This window comes from Eubalaena glacialis, chromosome 5, assembly GCF_028564815.1.
Source record: "Eubalaena glacialis isolate mEubGla1 chromosome 5, mEubGla1.1.hap2.+ XY, whole genome shotgun sequence".
Classification (NCBI taxonomy): Eukaryota; Metazoa; Chordata; class Mammalia; order Artiodactyla; family Balaenidae; genus Eubalaena; species Eubalaena glacialis.
Window position 1 is genome coordinate 47,099,603 of NC_083720.1, and position 22,651 is coordinate 47,122,253.

Genomic DNA, 22,651 nt, shown 5'->3' on the forward strand with positions numbered 1-22,651 from the left:
GGGAGATCAGCTCGGTGCTTTGTGACCACCTAGAGGGGTGGGATAGGGAGGGTGGGAGGGAGGGAGATGCAAGAGGGAAGAGATATGGCAACATATGTATATGTGTAACTGATTCACTTTGTTGTAAAGCAGAAGCTAGCACACCATTGTAAAGCAATTATACTTCAATAAAGATGTTTAAAAAAAAAAAAAAAAGAATGTGAATTGTTCTTAAATTTGTCGTAAGTAGTTTGAAAAAAAGAGTCCTAAAGCCCAAATTTAACATTAGGTATCTAGTCTGCTGTGAGTTCCCAGAATCAGTGTCTCTTCCTTCCTTGAAGTTCAAAGACTGCTACCCTTCACATTTTGGAAGATGCAGTGCAGGAAGCTCAGCTACAAGCCTGGGGTGATGCCTGTGGAGTATCACTGTTTTATCAAAGCGACTTTGGAAAACTAACTTCCTTCAGCGGCTCCTGAGGAAAAACAGGTAATTGATTCTTTAGGGTGGCTGTTGTTTTAACTTGCTTCATTATTCTTGTTTTATAGTTTTGTGTGACATGTATACAGCAAGCAGGGAGCACAAAGAGATGGAAATGTGCACTGGGTTAACATGCTTTATTTTCACTGGAATAAAATGACATTTCAAAAGCAGGGACACCGTATTATCTGCAGTTTTCCTTAAAAAACTCTTAACAATGTATAATGCTTATTTTGACCCTCAGTTCCTAGGTAAGGCTACCATCGGCCCAAACTGTGTGGCTTTCAATAACAGGGCCTTATTCCTCGCTCTCAGTAGTGGCTGTGGGTTTTGTGGAACTCTGCAACTCATGTTTTCTCATTTCAGGTTTCAGGCTAAGGAATATACTGCTCCCCAGGAAGACACTGAAAATCACACCGCAGTTAATAGGTAGGAATAATGCTTTAATAGAGAAATGGAGAAGATAATTGGGCACTTACCCACCGTATCTGTTTATATAACAATTATTTCTCTAGGCCCCCTTTCACTACCCTTTCCCTTTCTCCTCCTCTTGTTCTCCCTCCTTTCCTACTCCTTTTTCTTCTGACAGCAGAATTACTGTAAAAACACTCTGTTTCAATATTGCTCAAATGTGAGTCATGTAAGGTACAATTTTACAGGAAAATTATACCTATGGACTTCTGCCATTGATTTACTTTTATCATAATGTTAATATTTAAATATTCACATTATAAAGCTAGTATAATTTTCTTGTGCTTATATCTCTTTTTCAAGCAGGAAAGAGAAACAAATTTATATATTAAATGCAAAAAGACTGCAAAATATTAAAATTTAACTTCAAAACATTAATTTATTGTGCCCAATGATACATTTTTACATAAACTACCTCACCTATGTCAAGTTAAATTGTGGAAAAAGTATTATCTGGCCCAGCTCAGGGATAGTGTTGAAATAATGTTAATGCAGAAAATGCTTATTTTCATTAATATGTATAAAAATGACATTAATGCATCTAATTTATCTTTGTATCCTCCAGACCTGCCAAGGTGCCTGGTTCACAGTAGATGTAAAGATATTATATATCAAACTTTATTTACCAGCTCATGATAATCAGACCCCATATTTAACAAATGTTTAAGAAAATGATCCCTCAGCTGCTTATTTTAATGAGTGCCAGGCACCCTGTCAGGCATTGAGAATATGATGAAAAGCAAAACAGATTATTTCTTAGCCTGCAATGAATAAAGAAAATAAAAAAAAAAACATGGTAAATGTTAAAAAGTAGAATTATCTGTTGCTCAAGAATATTTAAAGGACAATTAATCTAGTCGGAAAGATCAGAAAGTAATGATTGAGCTAAGATATGAAGGAAAAGAAGAGTTAACTGTGCAGTGGAGGAGAGAGGAAGGAGGCATCTCAGGCAGGAAACAACAATTATGAAGGCATTGTGGTGGGAGGGTACACAGTGCATGAAATAAGGCCAGTGTGCTAGATCACAGGGAGAAAAGGGAGCACAGGGTGTAATATTGCTGTGGAGATGCATTAAATGAGGTATCAAGTATTAGTACTCTAAAAGCTGTTATTCTAAGAAAAAAATAGAGGCTACTAATTTTTTTTTTTTAGTTAGTAAAAATGTTGGTCATTTATTGATTGTGTGATTATGTATCTACCCAAAAGAATTTACAATCTACTTGAACTTTCAGGTCTTCTTTAAATTCACTCAGCAATATTTTATAATTTTTCACATAAAATTTGTACATTTTAAAAATTTATTCCAAGATATTTGATTATCTTGTTACTATTATAAATATTTTAAGTTGATTTTCTAGATGTCCATGTTAGTAAGTATTAATCTTGTAACTAAATGTTTTAAGCAGAGAAAAATGACCAATTATATATCACAAAAATAAGTGACTTCAGATTATGGTCAAGTGAGAAGGTAGGAAAATCCTCTCCTCATAAATTCGGACAATAAGTACAAAAATAAAAAATACAAACCCACACCCACACAAAATCACATAAAGCTCAAAATACCTTTGTAGTGATTTGGAAATTAATGAAACCAAAGGCGTAAAATATTATGAGAAGTATCTTTGCAAAAAAAAAAACAAAAAACAAACAAAAAAAATCCTGCTGACCTTAGAAGAGTGAACATCAGAAGAGTGGAAATCTGTGAAATTCTGGCCCAAGGCTGTTTCTTAACTCACTCACATCCTCACAAGTTAGTAGACATTAAAGTTCTGCCAGAGCAGGGCAAGCCATATGGAATAGCAGCTTCTGCTGCCATCCAAAGGGGCTCCCTTATTTTGTAGTGATGGTGATGCCCACTCTCAGTGGCAAGAAGGACCAATGGCTCTACTAGCCTGATTTGGTAGTTGTTGTATATAAGAATATGTTTGAGGCTTGACTGAGGCTAAGACATGGAGGACCTCAGCCAGCCACACACTCCTTACCAAATCTGAGGATGCTCATATGAGCACAGAAAATTAAAAAGGGCTCAATAGAAAGTAAAATCTGGAGTATATATGAAACCAATCTGAATTTGAATGCACTTTTCTATACAGGCAAATACATGTCATATGCAGAGTACAAAAGTCTTACGGACTTGAAGTGGATGAGCATAACCTCAATTATTAGTTGATGACTAAGGTATGCAAACACTGGGAGACCTCTTAAAAATAATTTAAAAAACAATAATAAAAAAAGAACTGATGAAAGACATCAGTAGCTGCACACTGAAAGGGAGACAGACTTCATTACTTTAGTCCAATCAACCATTAAAGGAAAAATAAAAAATAAAAAATGAAAGGAAATAAACAAAAAAACCCCACCCACAATTATCATTCAGTAAAAGTCAGAATCAAAAGTTGCTACAACTAGTTTATCTAAAATGTTCTGTTTCAACAACAACAACAAAAAATTTGATATGCAAAGAAACAAGGAAGTATGACCTAAACCATGAAAAAACAGCCAATACAAACTATTTCTGAGGGATCTCAGGCATTTCATTTAGAAGACAAAGACTTCAAAACAACTATAAATATGAGCAAAGAGCTAAAGAAAAGCACATTTCAGGATTTAAAAGAAAGCATAACAACAATAAATCAAAGATATACATCCTAAAATTTATAAATTAAGAACTAAATTGAAATTTAATGGTAGAAAAGTACAATAACTGAAATTAAAATTTGTCAGTAGAACTCAACAGCAGATTGAATAACTAATGAAAATACTTTCTTCAAAGAAAAGCCCAGGCCCAGATGGCTTCACTGGAAACTTCTATCAAATATTTAAAGAATAAATAATACCAGTCCTTCACAAACTCTTACATAATTTAGACAAGGAGGACATACTACCCAACTCACTATGAATCCAGTGTTACCCTGATACCAAAGAAAGATAAAAACTTCATAAGAATATTACATAACAATATCCATGATGAATATATGGGCAAAAGATCTGTAACAAGACATTAGCATACTGAGTCTAGCAATGAATAAATGGATTATACACTATGGTGAAGTGGGACTCATCTCAGGAATGCAAGGTTGGTTTAACAACCAAAAATCAATTAATATTATACCACAGTAGTAAAGGACATAAAGGACAAAAACCACATTATTATTTCAATAGATATAGAAAAAGCATTTTAAATATCACAACACCAATTCATGATAAAAACTCCCCTAAAAATTGGAGTAGAAGAGCACTTAAACTCAGTCTGTTAAAAGCCATCTCTGAAAATTGTGTAGGCAACATCAAAGTTAATGTTGACAGACAATATGTTTTCCCTGATATTTGGAATAAGGTGAGAATGTCTAGTTTTGCCAATTCTACTCAACATTGTACTAGAAGTTCTAACTAGTGTGATAAGGCAGTAACTAAGAGAGAAAGAGATAGAGGCATTCAAATTGGAAAGGGAATAGTAACGTTTCTTTATGATTTTAACATTCTATGAAGGAAACCTTAAGAAATTCATGGAGATAAGGATGGTTAATAGAAATATAAATAAGTTAAAAATTCTAGGATAGAAGATCAGTATACAAAAATCAATTCTCTTTCTCTTCACTAGCAATGAAACACACAAAAAGGAAATTATGAAAACAATTCTTATTTCAATAGCATCAAAAATAATAAAATGCTTCATTATAATGGAAGAAAAAAATAATTGCAAGACTCACAAACTGAATATTACAAAACATGGATGAGGGAAAATAAGATGATCTAAAATAATGGAAAGATATTTCATTTTCATGGATTGGAAGACTCAATATCGTTAAATGATGATTCTCCCCCGATTGATCTATAAATTCCATGAAATCTTTTTTAAAATCCCAGTAGTCTTTTGAAGAAATTATTAAGTAGATTCTAAACTTTATACAGAAATTCAAAAAACCAAGAAATCCATCACACTTTTGAAAAAGAAGAAAGTTGGAGATTGTACAGTATCTGATTTCAAGGCAAAGTATAAAGCCATAGTAATCGAAATAGTGTATTGGCACAAAGATAGGTATATAGATTGATAGAACAAAATTATGGGTCTGAATGATGCTGAAACAATTGTAAATCCCTATGCAAAAAGAAGAATGAGAAAGAGGAGGAGGAGGAAGAGGAAGGGGACTAGAGGAACTTAAACCTTTAACTCACACCATAAGAAAAAATTAACTCAAAATTAATCAGATGTAAATGTAAGACTTAAAACTATAAAACTTCTAAAATGTAGGACAAAATATTTGTGACCTTAGGTTGGGCAGCAAATTCTAAAAAATGGCAATGAACATAAGAGAATAAAATGAATAAATTGGACTTCACCAAAATTAAAAAGTTTGTGTTTCAAAAATACAATTTAGAAAATCCACAAACTAAAAGAAAATATTTATGTCTCATATCTGAAAAAGACTTGCATCCATAATATATAAAGAACCTTTTCAACTTATTATAAGTGGACCAACAACCCAAATGAAATGGGCAAATTCTCTGAACAGACATTTCACTGAAAATTTCACTATCAAAAACTAAAAAGCTCAAGAAAAGTTTTCCAACAGTATTAGCAATTAGATAACTGGAAATTAAAACCACAATAATATTCACCAAATAGAATGACTGTAATCAAAAAGATATACAATACCAGTATTTGGCCAAAATGTTGAAAACTGAATTCTTCATACATTGCTGACTGAAATGTAAAATAATACAACTACTTTGGAAAACCATTTGGCAATTTCTTAAAAAGTTAATGTTTCCATAAGACCAAGCTGTTTCAATTCTAATGATCTACCCAAGAGAAAAAAAAAAAACAAAAAACTGTGCCCCAAATGAAATGTACACAAATGTTAACAGCAGCATTATTCATAATAGCCAGGATTTGGAGACAATGCAAATTCCCACCAGCTGTTAAATAAATAGACAAGATGTGGTAATATCCATACTAAGCAATACTATTGATCAAGAAAAAGGAATGAACTACTGATACATACTATAATATAGTAGAAACTTAAACCATTATGAAAAGTGAAAGAAGCCAGACACAAAAGACTGCATATTGTATAATTGAATTTTTATAAAATGCTCAGAAAATGCAAATTATATAAAGATGGATAGCAGATCAGCTGATGAGTGGTATTGGTAGTGAGTTCAGGATTAAATGTAAACAGGTACGGAAGAGATTTTGGAGTTTATGAAAATGTTGTAAATTGTGATGATTATTAAAAACTCTATAAATTTGCTAACGATCATTGAATTGTACAATTACAATAGGGAAATTTTGTAGTATGGAATTATATCTTAATAAAGTCATTGAAGGATGAATGGCTGTAGAAGAGAGAACTGTTTGGTGGGTGGTGAATAAGGAATTTGATACAGAAGATTAATTAGAAACATATTGCACAAATACAGGTGAAAGAAGATTAAATGAAAGTGCCATGCATGCACCGATGCACAGAGTTAGAAATGGAAGTGACCCTAGAGATCTTTGTCTCCTCACACTACTGGATTTTAAATTAAAACTCAGTAAGAGTAAGTGAGTTTTCTATTTTCAAATAGCTTTATTGGAAGAACCAAAAGTAGATCTTAGGTCTGTTGAAATATTCAGCACTCATTATACTGTTCATTATTCAGGAGTTGGTAAAAACTCAGTTGAAATTGTTAAAAGCAAAGTTTTCTCTTTAAAAACATTATTGTTCACAATATGCTTTATTGGCACAAAAAAGCAAATGTTTTTGTATGAACTGTGTTAGAATGGGCTCTGAGTATGTATTAAGAAAGAAATAAAATAAAATAAAACCAGCTAAAGGTGTTATTCAGAACTTTAAAAAATTTGAATGCATTTTTTCCAAAGGAAACAATGAATACCAATTTGTCCAAAAAAATAAATAAATAAAACAAAACAAAACCATTAAATTGGGACGTTTCAGATGTAAGCAATTTCCTTGAAATCATAGGCAAGATATAATTCTGATCATGTTTGTTCCACTTGGCAAAGAAGGAAAGGAGGTTGGTGGATGTGGGTTCGAGGGCGGGGATGATACCAATGAGACCAGTTAACCCAGGTAGTAAAAATTTGGTGTTCAGGTCAATTCATTCATTTTAGAATGACTACTAGATTTATTTGGATTTAACAAAAGGAGTGAAGATTCCAAAAACCACAATTTCCCTAGAAATAAGATAAGCAAATTTTAGTTCATTTTCCCTGAATTAATACTGAATGAGTGAATTCATTTCTGGAAGCAAAAAATGATTTACATTCAATATCTCTGCAATTTCAAGGTGACAAGCCTAGCCTGTGGAATACTACATGCATGGAAAATCAATCCAAGGAATTTCTTTTTCCTGTGAAACAGATATTTCAATAATTAACCTGCCATCAAGTGACACCTACTATAATAATATCTTTCTTACAATGAATTCTAAGAGCTTAATATACAGTGCTCTTCTTATTCTACAAGCACCTATTTTGAGGAGGAGTGAATCTAGAGATTGTTAACGCAATGCCAGCTGATTGAAGGCATTGCATAGATTCAGATCTTCATATAAATGTTACCTGACTACAGTGATCATGATCTAAGTTCTCTAGCCCCTCACCTTCCATGGTAGAAATTCCATGGGATGGAAATATTTGAAATCTAATCCTGGTAATATCACTAACTATCTCTGGAACTTTAGGGAAATTGTTTTAAATCTTTGAGCCTTAGTATCGCCTACTATAAAATGGGAGCAATTGCACTTGTCATTCCTATCTCAAAAGATCTGTATTAGTCAGTTTAGGCTAGGCATGTTATGGTGAAAATTAAAATAAAATAACCCTCACACGTCTGTGTTTTATTTCCCACTCATGTGAAATTCAATCTAGATTGTTGGCCCTCCTCTACCTTGTAACTATATTATCTGGAACATGTGCTATTCAAGGTTACCGTCATAGGGAATGGGAGAGATATAAAGAGGCACCTAACTCTCAATTGCCTCAGTGTGGAATTGACTCACATAATTGTCCCTCACATTTCATTTACCAGTAGTAATCACATGGTCCCAATAAATTTGCAATGAGACCTGCAAATGTGGAGGACTACCTGATGGGCACTGTCATTGCACAGTATGATTGATGACAATAATGGTAATATTATAACTAACAGCAATTATTTCATGTAATCTACTCTACCATCCTCTCCTAAAATAACTATCATGCTTCCATTTTAGGGATGGGCAATTTAATTAATTTATATTTTTTGCTCAAGGTCACATAGCTACTAAGTGTTGAAACTAGGAGTCAGATTCAGATATGTCTGATTCCAAAGCTTCTCCTGTAAACCACTATGCTATTCAGAATAGAGATATGGAAGGCAAATTTAATTCTCATGGTGTTAAACACAGAGTGCTTCACCTTCTTCTGTACTATTTTGGTCCTATAGCTTCTGATCTAGCCTCTAGATAACCCGAACCGTTGTAAGAGCTCATAATGATTTTTCTTTGAGGAGCATTTGCAAAGACTAGCAATTTTTAAATAAAGGTGTTTTTATATCTCTTTTTAGGCTTAAATATTGTTGATGTTGCTTATGTTAATTTAAATAAATTGACATTAGTTGATGTTTCATTAATACAATGTTCTGTTCTTCATGAAAATATGACTGCTTAATGAAAACATTTTAATAGCACAATTGACAACAAAAGTGACAGGCTAATAAATATTATCCTGTTGATATAGTACTTTATATATACAAACAGATACTATATAGAGTTAGATTATAATATATTGTCTGCCATTTTAACCTTTCCAAATAAACCCTGGGCTCTGTTTTGTCTTTTTTTTTTTTTTTTTTTAGCATATAACAACTTATATTGTGCCACTAAATGGCATCTCTCTTCAGAGATTACAAAACAATGATATATGCATTAATGAACATGCTGCTGCGTTGAGAACATTATGAAAGAGAAAGCATATTGGCAGTGATATTAAATGATCTACAATTCAGAAAGGTAAGCTGTAAATGACTAAAATATTCCTTGCTATTATTTAAGTGTAACTCATTTTTCTAGACATTCAATGTACAATGAATGCCTTTTATATAAGTGGAAAGAAGAAGTTAGCAACACGATATCAATTTACATAAAAGCTGGTCCATTAATAACCTTGCCTATCAGGTTGAGGTCAAAAATTCAATTAAGTTCCACTATAATGATGATTCTTTCTACTAGAAATCTGATTCTCACCTATCCTGATAATAGAATGATTCAATCTTGGGAATTAGAAGTGTCAAGAGCAATTAGATTAACATGTTTGTATTTTGCTATAAAAACATTGGAAGAAAGAATGCTTTGTAAGACATAACAACTATATTAAATTTGATTGAATTGTAGAACTAATTCCTGATATGTAGTTCCTATACTTACAATTCATTCTAAAAGCTTTACAGTATAGAAGATATTTGTAGTTAGATGAATATATGTTTACTATTGTTTAGCAGTGATTTTTTTTGTTTGACTTTCTTCCTTTTTTATTTTTTTGTAAACAAAATATATTTCTTTCCCTGGGCTGTAGTTGTAAATTAGCATTTGAATTCAAATGACAGCATGTTCCTTTTCTTTTCCTGTACAATTCTTGTCACAAATGTGCTGTTTTTAATGGCAAATCAGCTAATTAGAGACAGTGTGGTGTGGAAAATGAATGGAGCTAATTGAATTAGTATTAAAACACTTAGTAATTAATCACTTCTTGCATAGCTATTATTCAGAGCTTAAAATTGTTGGCAAAGCTTATTCTTATCCATAAGTTATTCTCAATATTACTAGCATTAAAAAGAAGGTATTTAGGGCATATCCTAAACACACAAAAGTTTGCAAAGGAACGATTACTTAATTTAAGATTGTGTACACCTACAGAATTCACAACGTCATTAATTTTTCTTAAGATCCTATATTTAAATGCTAACTTTCCTATAAAGAGTTAGTAGATATTGAAAAGAAGACTCTAGGATAAAATATTACTATAAGAGCTTGTTTTCAATCGTTAATTTCCCTTGTAACTTGTGGGCTGCTCACTGAACACCAGGTGTTCTTCACTCACAGCATCTCTGACTTCTAGGATAATATTGGCCTTCAAATCTCAGGTCTTTCAGTAACTGTTTTTTTCACTCATCCAGCTTGCCTGAAAATCAACAGCTAACTCACATCTTGTGAACCTTTCCTCTAACTTGTGAGTCACTTAGAGAAAGCTTCTTATTCTCTAACGTTTATAGTTTGTTCTCCTTTGGCAATACAGAAGTATAGGGAAAGATGATAAATTACTGACAGATTGGTTAATTGAGAGTAGAACGTTGGCATGAAGAGTTTTTTATTTAAATTACTGCTTCAGTTCTGTTGTACAAAAGCTTTGAATTTGGTTGCATAAATCAAGGAAATATCTTAACACGATTTTTATACGTATATGTGATGTTGTTAGTTTTTATTCATTCATTCATGTATTCAGTCACTTATTCATTGAAACAATAGTTCTATACGGGTGGGACTCAACCCTCAACCCTAACTGAGGCTCTGAAACCACTTTGGACTATTTTAAAAATAGACATGTCTGTACCCTTGAACATTCTTCATCAATAGACCTGCAGTGGGTCCAGACCAAACATATTATTAAGGCTATATAGAAGATGAGATAATGGTACATACTGGGGTTAAGAACCACTATTCCAGATGTTATTCTAGGCACAGGGACTATAAAGACTAACAAGAAATGGTCCCTGTAGTAGCTTTCAGTCTAAAACAGTTATGAACCACTAAGTAAAATGAGAATAATTATCCCTCTTACATGTGACACTGAGAGTGAACAGCTGACCATAGTAGTACATCCAATGGCTGAGGAAATTTCCCCCAGAATCATTTTTATTTCTAAATTATTGAGTTTAAAATCTAACTTAAATATATTCATTTTAGTATATACACAAGAATATTGGGACTGATTAGAAGTGATATCAAGAGAAATGATGTTTTCTCAATTATAGATTATAGATTTAGAATTAATATTCAAAACAGTATTTTAAAAATATATTTTCTATGGCATATGGATGTCAGGCCCAGGTTTTATTCAGCATTTTATTGCAAGATCAAAACTGTGAGAGATGCATAGAGATCACTCTATAAATTTTTGTTGAATTAATGACCAAATGAATAAATAATGTATCTCTGAAATGATGATTATATTGGTTATTGCTTTGCTTTGACTAAATTAATTTCACTAATCACTGCCCCTCCCCCCCATTCTTTTAGTGAATGTCAAGGAAACCTTTTAAGTATTATGAAAGGAGTTTTCTGAATTGCCTCCCCAAAGCATGACAGCCATAATGACTAACAGAAGAAATTTTCTCACCTGCTGAGAAAACTACCTCAGCAATCTGTGCAAAGTCAAATGCTATTACTGCCAAGATGGGATTTTGAATTCTACAAATCTTGGATCCTTCTTCCTAGAATATAACCAAAACAAGATTCATGAAACCAAGCAAAATGCTGCCAAGGCAATTACATTGTTGCTTTCCAATTCCTGACTGCTTTAGAAGGCAAATAGCATTGGGAACCAAATTCTGTCAAGAATTAATTATGGAATTAGGTGATAATGACAAAGATGACAGATAATTTGAGTCAATTTGGAGAATTAACTGAAGAATTAAAACTACAGTAACATGGCAACAATTGAGAGGATTTATAGTACTTACAGTGTAGCTTTTGCCCTGATTTCAGCACGAGTAAATGATGAAAATTCTGAAACTCTAAATATCAGTCTCAGACAGAGAGGTGAGAGAACTGACTTATCAGAAGCAACTCCTGAGATTAATAATAGTAGCTCACACTTATCTAATGTTTCTTGTACCATGTCGCAATGATCTCATCCCTGCTCTGAGCATGTTATAAATACTGACCCCTTTAACCTTCCCAAAACCCTATAAGGGAAGTTCAATTATTACTTTTTTTCTTCCTAATATTTTTATGGATGAGGCAGACAGCTCTTCTCAGCATCAGAACCAAGATTTGAACCCAAGCTTTCTGGTTCTAGCGTCTTATGATTTTAACCACTGTGCTGAAAGAAAAGAATTTTACAACATCCCATTTTGAACAATATGCTCTCTTGGCATTTCCATGCTTGCCTGTTCAGAGACAATAAATGAAATATTTTATGTATTATTTAGTTTCCAGAAAATATAGTCTTATTTTCAAACCCCTCTTCCTTCTATTATGACACTATTTCTCCATTATTGAAAAGCCATCCTAGTCATCATTCATTTTTACTCCAAAATATAGTAATATTATTAGATTTACTGTCAATAAGGACCTGCTTAAACCTGAAGTATTTGAGATACAAATGTGTACAACAGGATGTTGAATACATTTCTGAGATTCCATGACTCTGTATAACACTTAGCAGTTTCAGTGATGATATCTTTGACAGTGTGTTACTGGTGGGAATTCTTTTCAGCTATACCATAAATATATTTGGAAAATATTCCTATGTTTTGTGATTTCAGTTTAGAGAGAAAACTGCTAAATGAAAACAGGAATTTAATGGATCAGGTTGACTTTTGAAAAAAGAAGTAAAGAATATTACTCAGCTATAAAAAGGAATGAAATAGTTCCATTTGCAGAGACGTGGATGGACTTAGAGATTGCCATACAGAGTGAAATAAGTTAGAAAGAGAAAAACAAATATTGTGTAATATCGCTTATATGTGGAATCTAGAAAAATGGTACAAATGAACTTATTGACAAAGCAGAAATAGAATCACAGAAGTAGAGAACAAACTTATGGTTACCAAGGGGGGAAAGGGAGATGGGACGAATTGGGAGACTGGGATTGACATATATACACTACTATGTATAAAATACATAAGAAATAGGAACTTATTGTTTAGCACAGGGAACCCTACTCAATGATCTGTGGTGACTTAAATGGGAAGGAAATCTAAAAATCAGTGGATATATGTATATGCATACTTGATTCACTTTGCTGTACAGCAGAAACTAACACAACATTGTAAAGCAACTATATGCCAATAAAAGTTAATAATAAATAAAAATTTTAAAAAAGAATTGAATATAAGACTAAACTCCACTTGTGTTACTATCTTGGTTCTCTTTGAATAGCAGAATTTCAATTGTGTCCAGACAGTCTTGCCACAGTAAGAATCTTTATCCTCTTCTCAAGCCTTCTCAGACAGGCTGCTTGACCTAAAGAGCTGAAAAATTTCTTCCTTTTCCTTTTTGAATTAACCCAGAGGATAAAACATGTGGGTTTATAAGCTTGTCATGATGTCTTACATTTTGAACTTTCATAATTCTAGGCTTCATTCCAACCATAGTCTTGGCTCTTGGTTGTCTCCTACAGGTTAAGATGTGCCATTTATGGATTCAGAGGAATCATTTTCCTTTCTACTAACAAGGATGTAAAATCTTAAAAACTTGACATGATTCTGGCATCTCTCAGCTACAGTCAATAATAAAATTCACCTGCAGGCTTAGTCCAGCCAAATTCCTGAACACTTATGAACTTCTGATCATCAGCAGCATTGGCATCTGGATCTTATGTTATGTCTCTTGTTTTGGCTGGATTTGTATATCCAGTCTTTAGTTTCTGGGTTCAATGCTCCACTGTCCCTATGGGATGGAAATCTTTCCTTGAGTCCTAGACTGCTTGCCCTTTGCCAGTTTAATCTCATGTTTTCAATGCTCATGGTCACTAGAATCTATGTGTGAATAGTTTAAGCTTAATGAATATAAACACCTTAACTCTGCATTTCTAACCATGTGTCTTATCCGTATAGTCCTTGATTACTGAAGGAAAGGCAATCCTCTTGTAAATAGAGTCTGGCTCCATATTTAATATTTGATTGCTGATATCTCCTTCTACCCCACATCTGGGAAAGCTGATAAGAAAGCCTACTTTCTCTCTCCTTTGATGCCAATGGGAAGATCAAACCCCATAAGCTCCAGCCTGTACATGGGAGTCCTCACCACAGCCTCATTCCCTAACCACCCTAAAACCCCAAGTTAGTCTCTTTTCTCTGTTCTCTCAAGCCCTTCTTGCACCAGTTTCAGAGCTCACCCCTGTTCTCCCGGAAAGTCTCTGTGTGACTAATAAACCTTTCATAACTTCTTGGTGCATGTATGACATCATTAAGATTGACATCTGAACCAAATTTGGGGTGAGTGTTTATTCTGCTTCTTTGGAGTGACCAAAATTAGTTGTCATTCTTCTTAGGACTTTTCTCGTTTTTTTATTTCTCTATATTTCCTGCAGCCTGATTCCTTTTGATTCTGATTTCATTTCTGAATCCTTTCAACTATTTTTTTTTTTTTTTCCTGGAAAAAGAAGGCTTATCTACCTATTTCCTCACCTTCTTCATGGACTTTTTTCTCTACTACCTTGCGTTCTCTTAATCCTGGATCTGCCTAAGGACATCACTTCCTCTACAGGACTCAACAATGGATAATATTCATTTTACCAAACCCATCGTGGATAATCCCACCTGGCTTTTACCATTCCAATTATGCATCACTCCTTTTCCACAAACAAACTTGTACTGAAAAGTTCTGTGCCTGGTTTAGATTTTCATTCTTTATCCTAGATATTTTCACCATATATCTAGGAAACATCAATAATTATGAACAAAGTCCGTCCAAATAACCAGGTGCTAAATTCCTGGGCTTCCTCCATTTACTGGCTTCATCTATGCTCTGCTTCATTATTTTCTTCCTATACCATTTCATGAACCTTCTTTTATCAGGCAGACTAGCATAAAAGAAATCTTAATATCAAGCAAGATTACTCTCTGACCAATAAATCTTGTCCTTCCAAGAATCTCACACCCTCACATTTACTAAACTTTCTAATTAAAGTACTGAGGCCACCAATTCTTTGACCTCTCTTTTCTTCCGTCTTAATGGAAGCTCAGCAATATTAAGTCAGTATCACACAGATAGTAACTAGACAATTCCTTGGTTTGCTTGGAAAATAGAGTTATTATGCATGGTCTCTCTCAACTCTCCTCCCCTCTGTCTGCTCCTCAACTTCATTACTATCTATACTTACCTCCTTTTCTGTAATTCCAAAGAATGAGATCCCTCTTCCTATTCTTAGGCAACCTCTGACTCTATCAACGTCTTTGACCTCATTAATCCCTGACTCTTTTGGAATCTTGTACCATCAGTGATCCACCCTCTAGCTTTTCTATCTTCAACCTCTTCTCTATTCAGACAGTTTTTAGCCTAAGTATCTCATCCTTGAATCACGTTACTCCCAAGCTCTTATCCTTCTCAAGCCATTCTAATCCATGATTTCAAAATAATCAGCAACAGTCTCTATCTCCATTGTCTCACCTCCCATTCCCTCCAAAATAAATCATAAAAATCTATGTAAATTTTTGACTTACATGGTACCAATAACATCAATTCTCAAATGCAATGGATATTTTCTATTCTTTTCTTCCTTAACCTTTACTCTGTATTTAATTGGCAATTCCTTCCATCTTGAAATGCTGTTTCTCTTTGATTCTGTAATATCATTCTCTCCTGCCCTCTTCATAGCTTTGAAGATATCTTTCTGGTCTTGTCTACCCCCTCCTTTTCCTCTACCCATTATGCTCTTATTACTCATATGTTTTCGCATGACAAGGGCATCCAATTACATAGTTTCATGCTAATCACACTCATATGGATTGCTCAAGTCACCTTCATATATCCACATTAAATTCTGCTGAACTCCTTCACCTGAATATGCCCCAAGCTCTATATATTGACTATGTGCCAATTAAATCTCCACTTAATTATGTACCATTTGAGTTGCTCAACTCTAAGTCATCTTTCAAGAACTTAGCTGTCATCTTCACTTTTCTTTTACCTTCAGCCACCACTTTCAGTTATTTACCAAGCCCTAAATACTTCACATCCAATATATATATGAAATAAAGACATATTTCACATTATGTGTATATTATATCCATTTATATCTGTCTATATCTATCTGTCTATCACTCCTCTGCTTTCAAATCAATCTTTCTGCCCTAGTCATGTCCCCCAAATCTCAAAACTGGATTATTGCACTAATTCCCTAGCTAATCTCTCTGCTTTCATTCTTCACTCTTTGGATTATGCTGGTTTCAGTGTTCTGTAAATACAAACCCAACTGTGACAATTCTATTGAAAATTCTACCTTCACTCCACATTTTCTAAATATGGTTTACCAGGCATTGTAAGGTTTCGACCTACTCATGCAGACTTACTTCCTGCTATCTTCCTTTATACCTTTCATACTCCAGCAGCAACGAATTGCTTATATTTTCTCTATACCTCAATCCCTCCCCAATATATCACACTGCTTTTGCTTATGTTTATCTTTGCCTAGCTATCCCTTCCTAGGTATAGGCCTCCTCCTACCTCCACTCCCTCAGTCTACCTGGAAAACTTCTATCCCTACTTATCTTTTAAGATTCAGATTAGAGGTCACTCCTTCCAAAGCCTTTGCTCTGACCTCTCTAGACTGCATTATGTGTCCCTCTTCTGTATGTCTTTTACTTATTAGACTCTATAGCATATTTTTTGCCTATCTGTACCATTAGATTATGATGTCCTTTAGGGCACAGGCTATGTCTCATAAATCGTTGTTACTCCAGCACCTAGCAAAGTTCCTGACACATGGCCAATAAACTTTTATTGCATGGGGAGTCTTCAAGCCATAAAATGATTCACAGGAGAATTAATGGAGAAGTAACATGGTCTGAGCACGCCTTTGGGAATCAGTACTCTGCGTGATGCTGGTGAGGTCACTTAACCTTTCTGCATCTCTATTCTCTCAGCCGAAGAGAGACCACCTACATATTAAGATTCTTTTTCAGCTCCATATTTCTAAGAAATGTGTACTCTTCATGCTGCACTTACATTTTTGATTATAGAAATTTAACAACTCCCTTGAGATATTTGCAGACACTACACACAGTAACTACACTGAAGTTAGGAAGTTATTTTGAACCAAGTCATTTATACAGATAAAGTTCCCTAGGAAAGTAATGTAAGTAAATGTGAATTGAATAAATAATAAACTTTTGTGACTTTAAAAAATTTCTTGAAAATATTATATATGCAATGGAAGTACTAAACATATGCATATATGTATATACTTATTCAATACATTCTATATATAAAATCATACATATAAACCATACATATTTCTCTCCAGTACTGTTTTTTTGCTTCTGTGGCAATGGTCACTTTTTTCTTGACACTGGATTTAGAAGGTTCTTTCTTTTGTAATGTTTTACTTTCTTTAAGGTCCAACGCAAGCACATTTCACCTTAAAGAAATCAGCATCGAGTCCCTCCTCCTCCTCCTCATCATTTCCGTCCAAGAACTGCATAGAAATATCCTTGATTTTCTGTACCTCATCAGTGTTAGAGACCAATTGAGCTTGAGATCCTTTTGCTTTTCCCAATTTCTCTTTCCTTTTTTATTCATCTTCCTTCTTTTTTTCTTCTTCATGATTAATGCAATTAACCAGTCTCTACTCTGCCCCTTCTGGTCTTTTCCCATCTTTTTGAAGGATGGACATTTTCTCATTGAAGTAGGCTCTAAATTCTTCCACCTCATCATTGGTGAGGGAGGGGGCCCTTGGCTCAATTACTTTATTATCTTGACTTACTACCAGTTCTTTGGTGGGTTGTTTCTGAATTTTCTGAAGAAATTTTACCCATGGTGACACAGCAAGACTAAGAGACAAGGCACATTCAGGCATAGGTAACATGCCCACATTAAATACATTTTATCCTTCATCAGATATACTGAATGTATGCAGAGAACAAAACACCTTCGAGCTCTTTCTTTTGAATCTTGGGGCTAAAAAAATTCCATTATTTTTCTGGATGTCTAAAAGTTTTTTCTGGATTTATTTTGATTTTCTTCACAGGCACTTTCTTCTGGAGAAGCTGCTGTACCATCTCTCTGCCTTCTGAGGGAAGCAAAATTAGTAAAGTGTCACCATTCTCTTTGTACCTACAAGTTTTATGTGTTGGTGTCCTATGGACAAACCCAAGAACCCAATTCACAGCCAGGAAGCCCAGCCCCCTGGCTGTAATATCAGCAACAAAGAATATTGCAGATCTCTTGAAGGCAAATTCATTACAGTAACTTCCATTCTCCTCATTGCTGCTGTCACACATGGAGGGCAAGGATAGAAATACCAGGAAGACCAATAGCTGGCAGATCTCTTGGTACAAATACTAAACCTCTTTACAACTGAAGGACGATGTAATATGCTTCTTCTTTAGGTGGCTTCTCAAAAAGGAATATATCCCACTTCTTTCTTACTGCAGCTCACAATCTATGTAATTCTGTTCCAAAGTGACAGGGGTGATGTATTTTGCTTTTTCATGAATTTTATATATATATATATATATGTATATATGTGTGTGTATATATATATATATATATATATATGTATATATGTGTGTGTATATATATATATATAAACTTATATGTATGATTTTTGTCAAAAAAGTGTAAAACATAATCAAATATCTACAAGGTTTTATTTTTTTGGGGGGGTGGGTGGAGGGAGTATGAATACTTCAGATAAGCTATGTGCTAAAACCAAACCATTCTTCATTAAACCAACATTTTGTTTTTAGAATCTACTGAATTCCAAGACTTTTATTGTATGCAGTGGGCAGTCAATCATCAAAAACAATTTTATCAAAATTATCAATTTAATTCTATTTTCATTCCACTAAATACTTAGTTTATGTGTCTGGGGAATTTCTTACTCATCTCTCTATGTTCCTGGTAGAATATAAGTTCTGGAAATTCACCATTTGAATTAAGATTCTGGCCCTGCATATCCCACTCGTGTGGCCTGAGGCAAGATATTTGAATTTCCTGTGACTTTGAGTCCTCTTCCATAAAGAGGAGAGAAATATCAGAGAACCTACCCATAGATTGGATTAGGCATATCGAATGAGTTACTACATGCAACAGAAAAACAAAAATGTGTAAACTTAACTTAGCATGTAGCAACTTAAAATAGCATGTAGTATATAATATGCCCCAAAATATTATTGTAGTAGATACTTACTAAATATATGGTGAATAACATGAAGTTGACAAGGCATATAGATAATAAAAACATAGACGATAAGCCATATATAGAAGAAGTCTAATGAAAGGTAAAAAAAAATTGGTATCCTTTTGGAGATGTGAATTGTATTATTAGGATTCAAAGTTGAGTTATATTACTGACACTTACACTTTTTAAAAAATTGTTGTTCATTCAAAAAATTTATCAAATATGTAATACATAACAGATATGGTGCTAGGTGCTAGAAATAAAGTGGGAACAAAATGTGGTTCATGTCCTGACCTTATGGTGTTTTCAGTGGAGAGGATATACATTGAATAACTGTTTGCATTTATGGAATATTAAGATGATAAAGTTTGATGTTCTATAGGAGCACATAAAAAATAAATCCAATATAATCTGTGTGGAACATAGGGAGGACATTGTGAAGGAAGTAATTTTTTGGCTGAAAACCTAAAAAGGAAATAGTTATTGAGTGCTGCAGGAGGTGGAACTGAGAAGTAGTGAAAGAAAAGAAACACATTTATTAAAATGAGAAAGATTAGCAAAAAATAACCTGACCCAAGTTCAAAACTCTTTCCATGCTACTTCGCAGACTATCCAATATTGAATTTATTTTCCACTTTGAAATCCCCTTTTATAACCACTGTAGCTTACGCATTCTCCTGGGTTATGATTACATGGGCTCTTCCAGAATGTGCTTTGGGGATCTTCCACACCACTGTGTCAGAAAATTATCATGAATAACTAATGTAGTAAAATTTTATACAATGATAACCACCTAAATATTTACGTCAGACTTTAAAACCTTATTTTGATACACATTGTCTCACTTAAATTTCACAGTTACTAGTGACTTGCATGTAAATTTTCTCATTTAAAAAAAAAGGAAAATAAAGCTGATTGGCTTGTGCAAAGTTACACAGCTAATGTTGCTAGAAATCATGTGACCAAACTAGATCCTGAAGATGATGCAGTACAGAGACCCAGTTTCTTTGTACTGATCAGGGCTCAATCTGCAGAGCAAATACAAGGGAGAGCTATTCATTCAATAAATACTTAATAGGTACCCAGCAAGCACCAGGCATTGGTTTAGGGGTTGAGAATAAAGCACAGACTAATACAAGCTACAGTCTTGTCTTTGTGCAGCTAACCTTCTAGATGGGAAAGGCAGAAAATAAACAAAATAAAGAGCAAAATATGTAACATGTTATTCTGGACTCAGAATAAAAATAAAGTAGGTATGGGGGATAAAGAGTACCAATGTGTTATTTTTGAATGGTTAGAGAAATCCTCACTAGAATGATAACATTTGATTAAAGACCTGTAGAAGGACAGGGGTGCCCTGAGATCTCAGAGAAGGGCTTTCCAAGTAAAGGCAATTATAGTAAAAGGCCCCCTGGCAGAAGATGCCTGGGCCTGGTGTGTATGCAGAACAAGGAGGTCAGAGTACCTGGAGTAGAAGAAACAAAGGAGAGAATGGGGAGAAAGCTAACAAGAAGCCAGAATTTATAAGGCTTCATAGTCCATTGTAAGAATTGGGGGTATTAGATTGAGTGAGAAGCTCAGTCACTGCAGGGTTTAGAACAAAAGAAAGACAGTATCTGGTTTACATCATAAGATCACCTAAGCTGTTGTGTTGGGATGAGACTCTGTTGATAAAGACAAATGTAGAAAAGTCAGGAACGACTGAAATAATCAGTGATAAGGGATGTGGCCAATCACAAGGAGGTGATGAGACTGGATCAAATTCTGGATATCTTTTTAAGGTTAAGGTGACAGTACTTGATTTAGGACTAGATGTGGGCTGTGAAAGGAAGAGAGGCATCAACGAATACCACACATTTAAAAGGTAATAAGTTGTATATAATACTCATTAATTTTCCTGCTAACCCTGTGGGTATGTACTGCTGGGTTTGTTGCTGTTGTTGTTATTGCTGTTTATCTGTTTATGAGTTGTTTTTCATGAGTGGCTTGAGAAAGTAGAATAGAAAGTGTCAGAGGATGAGGGAATTAGTTGGAATTTGGGATAAGTTCAAAGAAACTTTAGGAACTGTATTCATAGCAGGCCTGCAGTAAAAATATCATTACAGAAGGCAAAACTCCATTGCTTGCTTTGCTTTTTAACCTAGAAAATAGTTACTGTTACATGGGCAGAAATTGGGAAAAAATGGTAGAATTCGGTTATATTTTCTGTGGAATTTGGCTTATCGTAACCACGTCAACAAAAATTGTCTCCACACAGCATCCTTTAAGAGATAACAACAGCTTGGCTATCCAAAACTCTTGTTTGAAATGCTATTTGTTTTCAGTAGTATTTTACCTGGACTGAAAAATCAAGCATCGTGTTTAAACATCAGAAGTCATGCTTATCAGTATACAATTTTTTCAAACTTGGAAGTCCAGTCGCTTTGAGAGCAAATACCTTGAGGTGGATACTTGGAAAGTGTATTTAAGGAGTAGCAGGGCAGATATTAATGCTGAACAATGACAAGTATGACACAGGTGCTAGCCTTCACACTGAGGGGTCACCGCACATGTTATTTCACAATGGCTGCCTCAGTAGATGAGCTGACATAACAACCCACTGCCAGTGCCATAAACAATTGCCAATTTCGTTTTACAGGAGTCGCATCGGTGAGTTGAACCAGAAAAAGTGATGAGGATAGGTGAAACTGAATATGTTATGACTCATTCAGAGCTAGCTTATTAGTCCACGGGCACTAGGACAGATTCAACATTGGAGAGACCAGGTTCAAACCCTAAGCCTGCCATTTAGTAGCTGCATGAGCTTTAGCAGAATGCTGAGATAGTTTACTCACTTTAAAAAGGAGGAAATTAATGTAGACTTTACACTAGAGAATCAGGCAACTCAAATGAGACAAGGCATGTGTAAAAATGGTTTAAAGCATCATATAAATATTTCATGTTATTATTGAAAAGCTTTCCCTTTGAAAAATGGAAAGGGAGAGAGTAAGAATGCCTTAGCAATTATTGAATACTCTCTGTGGTTTCAGGAATTCCCCACATACAATAACAATGGCATATCTATCTATCTATCTATCTATCTATCTATCTATCTATCTATCTATCTATCTATCCATACATCCAAGAACTCTGTTGTGCATCTTGTCCAATGTCATTTCGTATGTTAGAGTCAAGATCCAAACTTAGGCCGATCTTTGTGTCCAAGCCTGCATAATTCCTGTTATACCAAGTCATTGCCTGGTCATTTTACATGCAGCAACACTGTGTCAGAAATGGAAGAAATAATAGAAATCATCTAATGGAATTGTTTTCAAATATTTCGTTGCAAAGTCTTACTGGGAAGCTCAATATTTTCTAGAAATAGAGCTGACCTTGATAAAGCAGATGTGGGAACTCCAAAGTTGCTTCTCCTCCACTGAGCCCTCTTCTACCTCTCTGGGGATGGTAGGTACTTTAGGGTCTGAAAAACATTAATATAGTCCATTCCTCTCAGTTTAATGATTGAAAACAGAGTTTCAGGGAGTTTAAATGATTTACCCAAGAACAAAAAATTTTTTAATGACAAAAAAAGAACAAGGAGCCCAGTTCTGTGCAATTTTGTAACATATACT

General features: G+C 34.3%; 1 pseudogene; it reads right to left on the bottom strand.

The window, feature by feature from the left end:
* LOC133091770 (probable ATP-dependent RNA helicase DDX10) overlaps positions 1-18,354 on the bottom strand; it is an 87,692-nt pseudogene extending 69,338 nt beyond the window's left edge.
* Positions 18,355-22,651: the final 4,297 nt, after the last annotated feature.